Source organism: Grus americana, chromosome 27 (genome assembly GCF_028858705.1).
Source record: "Grus americana isolate bGruAme1 chromosome 27, bGruAme1.mat, whole genome shotgun sequence".
Classification (NCBI taxonomy): Eukaryota; Metazoa; Chordata; class Aves; order Gruiformes; family Gruidae; genus Grus; species Grus americana.
Window position 1 is genome coordinate 3,828,508 of NC_072878.1, and position 9,206 is coordinate 3,837,713.

The following is a 9,206-nucleotide window of genomic DNA, read 5'->3' on the forward strand; positions in this document are numbered from 1 at the left end:
GACCCTTCTCCTCAGGGTCACTGCTCAGCCGGTCAGGTGCAAGCCTGCCCTGATGACCGAGGTTACTCTTCCTTCTAATGCAGGACTGGCCACTTCTCCTTGTAACCCTCAAGAGGTTTGTGTTGACTAGCATCTCAAAGTATCTCAGGGTTCTCTGGACTGAAGCTCCATTTGGTCAGCGGTTAATGTCTGTGTGCGGGTGGCTCACCCTGATGGTGGTGGAGTCTCACAAGAGAACAGCATGAGGAGTTGCAGATCTCTACAGACCCGGGTAGGAATTGCCATGAACACCACCTCCAAAACACCAAATGAGATTACAAAACCAGCAAAACGAGGGCCAGCAGATGTGTTTGGTTTGTGTGGCAAGGTTTTGGTAGCAGGAGGAGGGGAGGCTACAGGGATGTCTTCTGTGAGAAGATGCCCGTGACAGTAATTAGTGAATGATCTCGCCTTGTCCTTATCTCGACCCACAAGCCTTTCATTATATTTTCTCTCCCCTGTCCAGCTGAAGAGGGCAGTGATAGAGCGGCTTTGGTGGGCACCTGACGTCCAGCCAGGGTCAACCCACCACAACTGGGAGCACTGGTGTGGCACTGGGAGCACTGGAGGGAGCCTGTGAGCAGCTCTAGTAGAAATGGAGCCTAGAAATGTAGACTAGAAATGGAGTAGAAATGGAGACTAGAAGCACCGCGGGGAGCCTGGGAGCGGCTCTGGGGGCACTGGGAGGAGCCAGGGAGCCATAATGGGAGAAATGGGGTGGCACTGGGACCAGTGGGGGAGACAGGGAGCCACCCTGGGTGCACTGAGGTGGCAGTGGCAGAACTGGGAGGGGAGCCAAGGACCCCCACTGGGAGAACTGAAGAAGCACTGGGAGAACCAAGGAGTGGCACTGGCTGCACTGGAGTGGCACTGGGAGCACTGGGCTGAGCCAGGGAGCCGAACTGGGAGCACTGGGGCAGAACTGGGGGGACTAGGGGGACCAAGGGAATTGCTCTGGAAGTACTGGGGCGGTACTGGGAGCACTAGGGGAAGCCAGTGAATGGCACGGGAAGACCTGAAGCACAACTAGGAGCACTGCAGGGAGCCTGGGAACTGGACTGGGAACACTGGGGTGGCTCTGGCAGAACTGGAGGGAGGGGAGGAGGGGAGGTCGGGGGGCAAAGAGCCCCACCAGGTTCACTGTGAGGAGCCAGGAATCCACACTGGGAGCACTGGAGTGGCAGTGGGAGCCCTGCGGTGAGCTAGGGAGCAGCACCGACAGCACTGGGGTGGCACTGGGACCACTGGGGCGGCACTTTGATCCGCACTGGCAGCACTGGGGCAGAACTGGGAGCACCGGAATGAGCCAGGAATCCACACTGGGAGCACTGGGGCAGATCTAGGAGAACTGGTAGGACCAGGGAGCCACGCTGGGAGCACTGGGGAAACACTGGGAGCACTATGGCTGCACTGGGAGCTCTGGGGTGGCACTGGGAGCTGTACTGAGAGTACTGGGGAGATACTGGGAGAACTTGGAGGAGCCACTAATCGGCACTGGGAGCACTGGTGTGGAACTGGGAGCACTGCAGGGAGCCAGGGAGCTGCTCTGGGAGTACTGGCGCAGCACTGGGAGAACCGGGGCAGCACTCTGATCCTCACTGGCAGCACTGGAGTGTCACTGGGAGGACTTCTCACCTCTGTGCCTGGCAAGATCATGGAGCGGATCCTCCTGGGAACTGTGCTCAGGCACATGGAAAACCAGGAGGTGATTGGTGACAGCCACCATGGCTTCACTAAGGGCAAATCCTGCCTGACAAAGTTGGTGGCCTTCTACCATGGGGTTACAGCATTGGTGGATAAGGGACAAGTGACTGACGTCACCTACCTGGACTTGTGCAAGGCATTTGACACTGTCCTGCATGACATCCTTGTCTCTAAATTGGAGAGACATGGATTCGATGGAGGGACCACTCAGTGGATAAGGAATTGGCTGGATGGTCACACTCAGAGACTTGTGGTCAACAGCTCAATGTCCAAGTGCAGACCAGTGACGAGTGGTGTTCCTCAGGGGTTGGTATTTGGACCAGAACTGTTTAACATCTTTGTCGCGACATGGACAGCTGGATCGAGTGCGCCCTCAGCAAGTTTGCCAACACCACCAAGCTGTGTGGTGTGGTTGACACGCTGGAGGGAAGGGATGCCATCCAGAGGGACCTTGACAGGCTGGAGAGGTGGGCCCGTGCGAACCTCATGAAGCTCAACAAGGCCAAGTGCAAGGTCCTGCACATGGGTCGGGGCAATCCCAAGCACAGATACAGGCTGGGTGCAGAATGGATTGAGAGCAGCCCTGAGGAGAAGGACTTGGGGGTGTTGATTGATGAAAATCTCAACATGAGCCGGCAATGAGCGCCTGCAGCCCAGAAAGCCAACCGTGTCCTGGGCTGCATCAAAAGCAGCGTGACCAGCAGGTCGAGGGAGGGGACTCTGTCACTCTTCTCTGCTCTCATGAGACCCCACCTGCAGTACTGCCTCCAGCTCTGGCATCCCCAGTACAAGAAAGACATGGAGCTGTTGGTGTGAGTCCAGAGGAGGCCAGGAAGATGATCAGAGGGCTGGAGCATGTCTCCTGTGAAGACATAGTGAGAGAGTTGGGGTTGTTTAGTATGGAGAAGAGAAGGTTCTGGGGAGATCTAATTCTTTCTAGGTCTTCCAGTACCTGAATGGGCCCTACAGGAAAGCTGGAGAGGGACTGTTTATCAGGGAGTGTTGTGATAGGACAAAGGGGAATTGGGTTTAAACTAAAAGAGGGTAAATTCACACTAGATGTTTGGAAGAAATTCTTCATTGTGAGGGTGGTGAGGCACTGGAACAGGTTGCCCAGAGAAGCTGTGGATGCGCCATCCCTGGATGATTTGAAGGCCAGGTTGGATGGAGCTTTGGGCAGCCTGGTCTACTGCCTATGGCAGAGGGGCTGGACCTTTGAGGTCCCTTCCAACCCCAAGCCATTCTATGATGATTCTATGATGATTCTAACAGAAGGAGACATTCAGAAAGCTGGTCAAAATCTCCTTTTATGAAGGAACAAGAAAAAAAAAAAAAAACAACACCAGTTTAGACTTAAACAACAGATGAGCAGAGCTTTAAGTGATGTGGAGGGAAGTGATGCCATCTGTCCCAGGTAAGTTTTTGTACTCCAGTGATAGAACAGAGTGGGGTAAATTCAGTGTTATAATCACAGTCAGTTCCTTGGCAGGTAGAACTGGTGGAGAATTTTTATTGTCATTCCTGTTCTGTCTAGTGAGAGGGTGCATACAGATTGCGTATAACAAAAAGAATCTCGGAAGATTATGAAAAAGTGAAAGATTTGAAACAGGGAGGAAACATCTGAATAGAATAGAATAGAATAGAATAGAATAGAATAGAATAGAATAGAATAGAATAGAATAGAAAAGTTCAAGCTGGAAGGGACCATCTACTCCAATTGCAGAACAGGGCTGATATCACTCAAGCCATTAAAGATCAAAGGGGCTTTGGATTATTGGGTGTGCGGTCACTGGTGTGTACATTTTCTGGCAGGGGCTTTTCCAAAGGCAACCATCACCTCAGCTGATGTACCTCCAGTGTGAACTTATCCACAGGTCACTGTCCATTTGACTCCAGTTCACACGGGAGTTTTAGCAAGTTCCCTTGCTGCCCCCAAAGCTACTCGCTGGTGGGAGCAGAGTGGAGAAAAGAAGAGATGAGATGCCCTGCAGGACTTCATGCTTACAAAGAAGGAAGAGCTGGTCAGAGATGTAACAGTCAGGGGCGAGAAAGCAGAGTGTAGGATCCTGAGAGAAGGGAAGAAGGCCAAGAGACGGACTTGAGGAGAGCAGAAACTGACCTCCTGGCCGCCATGCTTGGAAGAATCCCATGGGATATGGTCCTGCAGAGAAGAAGAGTGTAGAGAGCTGTTTGATGGCTAAGGATCTCCGCTTCAAACTCCAGAATGATCCACCCCAAATGCAGAAAGTCAAGAAAAGGTGGCCGGAGGAAGGCATGGATGAGAAAGGAGCTCCTGACAAAAAACCAGGCATGCAGAGGAAGCACAGAGAAGGTGGAAGGTGGCAGCCTTCCAGCCTCAATGGTGCTGTGCTGCTGGGCTGGAGAGAGTCATTTGTACGTGAGTGTCTGTCTGTGCGTGGGGGAACTGGGGAGCTGAGGGGACCCTGGGGCCAGCGCCTGGATAGACGGAAGGTCTAAGACCAGCTCCTGGAGGGATCCATGTTGTCTGTGTGTCTACACAGCTGTGCATTTTCCTCTCATATAATCATGCGTCAAACAGCCCCACCCTCATTTCTCCTTTCTCCACTGACCCTGGTTTGGCTTGCTTTGTACCCTCCTTTGGTGTTTTGCAGACTCTCTTCATGGCAATTCCTACCTGGGTCTGTAGAGATCTGCAACTCCTCATGCTGTTCTCTTGTGAGACTCCACCACCATCAGGGTGAGCCACCCACACACAAACATTAACCGCTGACCAAATGGAGCTTCAGTCCAGAGGGACCTGGAGAAACTTGGGGATTTGGCCAAAAGAAACCTCGTGACGTTGACAAGGAGAATTGGCCAGTCTGGCCTCAGGGAGAAGAACCAACCTGTACATGAGGGCCAGCTGGGACCTGCTGTGCTGAGGAGGGACTCTGAGGAGGAGAAGGGCCTGGCAACTGTGAGGGACACCATCCGAGCCAGGGGTTTCTGCTCACTGTGAAGAAGGCCAGTTGCATACGGGGCTGCGTTAGGATGAGCATGGTCCCCCAGAGCAGGGCAGTTCTTCTGGCCCTTGACACCGCACTGGTAGGGACCCCCACACATGGCTTTGTCCCAGTTCTCGGCTCCCTTTTTTGCTGGAGCTGGGAGGAGCTGGAGAGTGGCCAGAGGAGATGTGGCCAGGTGGAGTCTGGGGCCTTAAGCAGATGGGCTGTGTGGAGGGGCTGAGAGACCTGGGCTTCTTTGGCCCCTTTGCCCAGTGGTGGAGAGGCTCAGGGCAGTCTAGGAGTAGCCTGAGACTGCTTGAAAGGTGGTTTCAGAGATGGTGGAGCTTTTCTGAAGACTGGGAAACATCATGAGATGCCACCAAGTGCATCTTGGGAGGTTGAGATGGGACACGAGGAGAAAGAAATGTCCCTGCAAGTGCAGTTCTGTGGTATAAGAGGCCACCCAGCAAGAGTCTGGATTAGCCAGAGCTTTGCCTTTCAATGAACAGTCTGTGAGGATGGAGAGATATCAGTAAGGGTGGGAAGATGCTCCTGGAAAAGCAGGCTGGGTGTCAAGAGCCTGCAGGGAAAGAGGTGCAGGTGTGGGACACCGTAGGACATGCTGTGGTGGAGACATCTGGGGGCAGTGGCAAGGCTGAAAGCCCCCAACACAGCCAAGGTCTTGGTCTGCTGGGCTGTGGCTGTTCTCTCTGCAGGTGATGCCTGTGAGGAGACATCTTCTCATTAGAGCACCAGGACTTCATCGCCCCCTTGTCACAACTTGTGAGCCTGAGAAAGAGTGTGTGGTAGTCCTGCTCTAGGCATTGCACATCCCCACATCACAGTGGCCCAGGAAGAGCCCTGAGCCACGTGTGAGGGACAGGATCTCCCCTCCCAGGTGATGGGGGTCAGGGCCTTCCAGGAAACAGGTGCAGGCATAGGACACCATAGGACAAGCTGTGGTGGAGATGGTCAAGAGAGATGACAAAGTTGAAGGTTGAAGTTGAGGTCTTGCTCCCATTGCCTGTGGCCGTTGTCTGGGTCAGCAAGGCCTATCAGGAGACACCTAATCCTTACAGCACGAGGGCCTCATGGCCTCCTTGACTCCAGCCAAGAGCCTGGGAAGTGTTGTATCATCATCCTGCACTTGGCATTGCACGTCCCCACATCACACTGGCCCAGGAAGAGCCCTGAGCCCTGTGTGTGGGACAGGACCTCCCTTCCCAGGGGCTGGGGGTCACAGCTTGGCCCTTTGGCTTGATCAAACACACCCAGGATTACTCAGCATCAGAGCCACCTTGCCATTGCCTTTGCCTACCTGTCATCACTGCCTCCACTTGCCTGCTCTAACCAGCCCCAGAGTTGCTTTGTCAGGGATGGCCCTCAGGGGGACCCATTAATGCTCCAAGAAACTGTGGAGTTTGCATCGGACTGTGACTTCTGGAGAGGTTTCATCAGCTTCCTCTCAGGGTCTGAGCTTCATGGACTGTAGGTAGTTAGGGCCCGGCGGCCGGAAGATGTCGCGCTGTACGGAAAGATAAGACCCCTCTCCTAATAGCCAATAGTGTTTAATTTACGATGTAAGCAGACGGATGTGATGTTGTAAACGCAAGCTATATAATGCTGTGTTGCCCACCAATAAAACGCCACTTGCCGTCCACCACATTGGTGTCTGTGAGCTGATGGACCGAACGATCCGGGGTTGGTCGTCGTGCCGTTCCTGAACCAGGTCGTCACGCCAGCGACAGGCGACAAGTGGTGCCGAAACCTGGGAAAACTCGCCTGGAATCGGGTGAACGGCGGCCGGAGTGGCAGGACCAGCCCGGCGGGGAGGACGCTCCCGGACCAACAAGGAGGATGGAAGCCCTTGTGAAGGTCGTATCTCAATTACATAAGCAGTGGGGGATTGATTGTAAACCTAAAGATTTTACTCTCGCAGTTGCGAGACTTTTACAAATTGGGGTCATTGACCAGCCGGTGGATATTCTCCACCCTGAAGTGTGGGAGAAGTGCACTAAAGCATTAGCCGAGGAGACGATGTCCTCGGGTCGTGGGAAAAACCTTAAATCATGGGGAAAAGTGGTACACGCCCTGCAGAAAGCTATACAAGAGCAGGAGACCTGGAGGGCGGCAAAGAACTGTTTGCTGGCCACTCCGAAATTGGGAGTCGGGGCAGCCACACAGACTTTGCTCCCCCCAGACGCTGATGATTCTGCTGAGCCTAAAGATCTGCAAGAGGGCGATGCGTCCCCTCAATCCCCAAACCCCGACCCGCTTACGGAAGGACAGAAACGAGCTAAATCCTTCTGGGGTGTGCTAGCCGAGGAGGCCAGGAGCACCGCGGAAAAATCAGAACCTAAAGAAACCTGGACTACGCCACCGCCCTACGCGCCCCAAGATGGCGCCGAACACAAAGAAGAAGGGCGGGGCGAGGATGCCTCCGGCGGGAACAGGGAGGAAGCGCTAAAATCAGCAAGCGCACACAAACAAGAAGGGGAGGAGAACGAGGAGGAGAAAACCGGCGGGGAGGAACGGGGAGAGAAGGGGGGCGTGAATGAGGGGTGGAAACCCAATCAGAGCGGCTATCGGAAAAAATGCCCTCATAGGGCAAACACCCTGCCGATCAGAAGGCGGGGCGGGTCAAGATGGAGGGAACGACCCGCCCACAAGGGAAGAGGGCCAGGCCGGAGCCCGACAAAAAGGTACCGGAACCCGGAAGTAACCAGTCAGTCGAGTTCCGACTCCGGATCAGACACTTCCTGGGACGAGTGGCTTACAAGTGATTCGAACTTAGAGGAGAAGGAAACGAAGATAAACAGAGTCAAGAGCCAAACTATTCCCATCCAAATTAAAGAGGAACCAGGAGGGGGAGAAATCCCTCTCATGGACTGGAGGAAAATAAAGACCGCATGCGCCGACTGGGCCCCATCGGCCGCGCTAGCATTCCCAGTCCAGGTGATGGATGGGGAACAAAGGGTCCACTCGCCAATAAATCCTAAGGATATACAAACGATTGTTAAAGCAATCGCAGACAAAGGGCTCAATTCTGCCTTGGTTTCCACCCTAATAGATGGAATTTTCGGAGGAGACGATATGCTCCCATTCGATATAAAACAGACTTGCAGACTGATCTTTGACGGGGCAGGAATGATCGTTTTTAAACAAGAATGGGAGGACAACTGTACGAGGCAACTAGCCCGAGTAACCGGGGCGGACCATCCACTACACGGCTCCAGCCTGCAGCGGCTAATGGGTACAGACCCAACAATGATTACCCCCCATGCGCAAGCCCAAGGCTTGCGGGCCCATGAAGTTATGACGACTACTCGTGCGGCCAGAGAAGCTATCCGTGTAGCCTCCAGAGTTGTCGCCAAGCCATCGCCATGGTCCACAATAAAACAGAATGAAAGTGAGAGTTTTACACAATTTGTAGATCGCCTCCAGGCAGCGATCGACTCCTCGACCCTGCCTGTGGAAGCAAAAGGCCCAGTCCTTGCAGACTGCTTGCGTCAACAGTGTAATTCGAAAGCCAAAGAAATCTTACGGTCTCTGCCAGCGGGATCAACTATCGCGGACATGATTAAACGTGTCGCGAATGAAGAACATCTAGCCCCGATTCAAGTTGCCGTTCGCACCACAATAGCTAATATGATGGTATGTTCTAAATGTGGCCAGGCAGGCCACGTCGTAGCAAACTGCCCTTGGTTTAGGGACCCGTCAACACTGCCCGCCCCGCGTCAAAATCGACCCAGAGGACCGTGTTGGGCTTGTGGAAAGAAAGGGCATTTCGCCAGGGAATGCAGATCTAAAAACCAGGGAAACGCAAAGGGGAGGGGGCACCCGGGCCGCGCACAGCCCTCTCCCACTTGGGACATAAGGCGGCCCAACTATGCCAACCCCGAATGGGGCGAAGCGCTCCCGAATCCGCTGCCCCCTCGACGGGCGACCGACTTTATGGTTCAACCGACGATCCAGCCGAACCCGTCCCTGCCTCAGGGACAGCAACTACCACCCCTCGGGGGCGAGACCCCAGGGTGGCCCTGACAGTAAGGTGTGATAACCCGCCAGTGGTGTGGGGAATCTGTTCCCTCTACAATACCTCAGATGGCACCACCATTAGCGTCCCCTTTTTGATCGATACCGGAGCAGATGTTACAGTTATCCCCGAAACGAACTGGCCCCCACATTGGAAATTGGAAGATGCCCCCTTGGTGGGTGGAGTCGGAGGATTAACTCGAGCTCGGAGAAGCGCCCAATTAATAGCAATTACGCTTCACACTGAAAAAGGACCAGAGAAAACCATCAACCTTTTCCCATATGTCATGTCAGGAGTCCCACCCCTGTTGGGAAGGGACGCTCTGGCTCTATTAGAAGCCAGGGTGACAAATTTACCATAAGGGCCACTGCCACACACCCACTTCTACCAATTAGACTGACGTGGAAATCATCCGACCCAGTGTGGGTCGAGCAGTGGCCCCTGTCGAAGCCTCGAATGGA